This window comes from Harpia harpyja, chromosome Z, assembly GCF_026419915.1.
Source record: "Harpia harpyja isolate bHarHar1 chromosome Z, bHarHar1 primary haplotype, whole genome shotgun sequence".
NCBI classification, from domain to species: Eukaryota; Metazoa; Chordata; class Aves; order Accipitriformes; family Accipitridae; genus Harpia; species Harpia harpyja.
In genome coordinates, this window is record NC_068969.1 from 100,146,001 (window position 1) to 100,149,813 (window position 3,813).

A 3,813-nucleotide genomic window follows, 5' to 3' on the forward strand; every position below is an offset into this window, starting at 1 on the left:
AGATCTTTCATTTGTATTAGAGTATCATTTACATAAGGTACCATTTCATTTTCCCTATAAAACACTAAAAAATCAAATATCCCTTTACCTGATGCCAGATTTTTTTCTGAATTCCCCTTATGCTGTGCAGTTCACTGAATCACTATGAATTCTCTTGGGTTTTTTTTCCTCATGTTGCCTTCCACCAAGGTTTGTCTTTGAGCTTTAATGGTTCCATGAGTTTCATGCTTAGTCAATCATCTAAAATATCCCTGTGAACACAACTAATTCAAATAAGCTTTCCATTGCAGTTCCATCACAATTAGAGAAAAAAAAAAGATGTCACTGGGTACACTACCATTGCTACCAAAAAAATCCAACTTCACTTCATATTTTTAAAAAGAGGTCCCAACTTTACATCATCTATATGACAGCTAGTAAGAAAGATGCATCATACTGATCTTTATTAGATATGTAATATGAATTTTCCCGGAATATATATTTAGGAAAATTTATGAGAAAAATCCAGGCATGATATGGGGTTTTGGTACATGGAGTACATGTAATCCTAGTCAGTTTCCTATAAGACTATTTATTTGTTAATCTGATAACATCACTTTAGAGCATTAACAAGTGCCAAAGGTCTGATATAGTATGGTAAATCAGGTTACACTTCACAGGATCATTAAAACAAAGGCACTACAGTGGGAATCACATCTACTGAATGTTTATGGCCAAATACAAATATCATTCAATATACTATAGCAGCTGAAAATAATCATTATCCTAAAGAAGAAGAGAGATACATTCTAAAAGTCTCTCATATAACACACAAAGATACACTTTACAACTCTATCTCCAATATAACACATCATTGTATCCAGACTAACTGAGGCAAGGAACCTCCATTTCCAAATGTCCATTGCAAAGCATCAAGCAAGGAGTTCAGTAAACAGAGAAGCATTTTCAGGACTCATAAAGAATGAGTCTGTTGCTGTGAGCACAAATATAGCAGTAAAATACTTGTATTACCATTAAATCCGTAATGAAAAAGTGGAGTGCCAGATCAGTATTTTTTATAACACCAAACAGATTACCGTTAAACAGACTTAATCTGTGCCAAGCTTCTTCATGCGACTAATTGTCTCTCAAATGAGTAGAACTACTGAAATGAAATACTAATTAAACCACTGAGATATGCTTCATAGAGACAATTTCTTTTATGAGTCCTATTCCTCGAGATCCAACACTTCTTATAAGGTGGGGAGAGCTCCCAGCCATCCCTGAGGGTCAAAGGTCTAAAAACTCCAACAGGTATTCCCACTGAATTCATCAGTATAGTCTGAGTTTTATTTTAACAATAGGAATTAGATTATCCAATATAGCAGAGCAATGTTGATGGCATCTGTAGTAAAGACATAAGAACACACAAACAAAATTGTTCATAAAGGAAACATACAAAATGTACAATATAAATAATGAAGAACAAAAGGAGTGGGATTCATCTCATTTGACTCCTACCATCCAAAATCCACACTAGGTGTTAATTACAACAGTTCTGCATATCTATTTAACAAGGGAATGAAGTGCTGCTGAAACTGCTTGTCTCTATTGACTACAAGAGCACCTTAATGCTGTGAACTTAGATCAGACCCTGACTTTTACCCAGCTATAGTCAGGTGAGATGACCTCTACCCTGTTTCTAGAGAAAATTCACCAGATGGGTCTCCTGAAGAAACCTGAAATATATACAAAACATGGAAATTATATACAGATTTTTTTTCAGATGCATTTCTCTTATAAATCTATATTAAAATCAACACATAGATGCAAATCACAGCTTCAAAACTGGGGACTCTAGGACAAGGTAGATTTTTCTTTTGTAATTTTTTCAGTGAAATTAACAATGTCTGTACTATAGAGTTCTGAGAAATAGAGATATTCATCAGAAATCAAAAAGGTATCTGCTTTGGTTAAGTTGTCATTTGGTAGTTGACAGCATAATCATAGAAGCAGGTATGAAAAAAAAGATCCATGTCTCTACTTCTACTTAAATTTTGTTGATTAAAATTAATTTTAAGCTTATATTTTGAACTGGTTGTATTGTTATGAAACATTGGTTCCAGCAGTCTTGGTGTAATATGGTTGGAGACTTAAACTTATATAAAGGCAAAATTAAAACTCCAGCTCTTTTCCTTTCAGACACAGAATTCAAAACAAAAATTGATTGATGTGATGTATTGTCAAATGGAAAAAGATTACTGTTTTTCACTGCCACCACCAAAAAGCTTGCAAATGAACAATAAACTCAGGATTGATGTACTTAAGTGATTTGTCTCTCCTTTTTCAGAAGTTTGAAAGTCGCTAGGAATGACAGGACTGCTCCATCCACACCTTGTATCCCCTGGAACATTAACCAGAGCTGTACACCTAGAAGAGAGGCTAGGAAGGGGAATGAGGTCATAAGCAAAATTTTTGAAATCCCATTATAATTAAATGAAATAGATTCAACAAATATAATTTTGTAATCCAAGTGTTTCATTTTAATAATTGCAAATAAATAATTTTTACAAGAGCTTCAATATTTTTATTTTTCACTCTGAAGTGGAATGAAATAAATGCCAGAGTAACAACACATCAATTCTTGACCAACATATTTTAGAAGTGTTTCAAAAATGGCCCTTCCTCCATAGAAACATAGTAGTAAGCTGACACCTCATGTTGGTTACAGACAATTCTGAACATCCTGGACTTTATAAGATGTGTTGTCTGTAAGAAACATTCTCTATAAAGAATACAAAGCTACTGAAAATTATATGATAAAATCATATGATAATAAATTTAACAAGATCATAAATTGTTTTACAATCTGACATCTTTGTCTATGCTGTTGTGACTACATTTAGCATTACATTAGTTTTGCTAAGCCAAAAAAAACCCAATTTGCAAGTTAGCCTTGATCTAACACTATGAATTAACATTTTGTTTGTCTTTCAATGAATCACGTATTTGTAAAAGATAATTCAAAAAATGAAATAGTTCTTCAATACATCTTTTTCACAGGCAAAATTAATAGGTAAGGTTATGTCTCTAGAAATGCCATCATTGCAATAATACAATTTATTTGAGTTATATTGCTTTCTAAAACCTCTGATCAAACCAGTGAGTTTATCAGTTCTGTGTTTATAGGTCTCCTTTAAACATATAGCATGCTATTGCTACAATATTAAGCTAAACTAAATTGAATCATTTATCTTTTTAGAGAAAAACTGAATAGGACCAGAATAACTGAGGGGTGAAAAGGAGTATTAAAAGCACTTTATTTAACTACCGCAACACTCCTAGCTGCATATTCTGACTCAGGTTTGTGCTGCAGACTTGCAAAGAAATGAAATTTTTATTTCTGTTAAAAATCAAGTCAGTTTAAGGAAAAACAGAATTTGATATGTTTACTGGAAGAACTCCAAACAGTAAATGTAGTAGCAGGCAAAATAAAGGAACAATTTTAAAAAATCCCAAACTCTGTTATGATTTTGAACATGCATCATAATTATTCCATAATTTGAAGAGCTTTCGATGTCAAACATCTATTTTGAGTAATTTAAATATCCTAGAAATTCTCTAGCTTATTGATGCCATTTACATTCCACATTGTACACCAGAGTGTTATTTGACACACCCACACAAATACATAAAGACTGATTTAATAAAGTTAGCTGTTCCAGGGCTGGTGTGCCTTCCCAGCCTGTTGAGGAGGTGTTTCAGCCGCATAATTGAATAGATGTGATCTCTTCCAGTCACAAAACTAATAGCTCACTTGCTGCAAGGGAATTA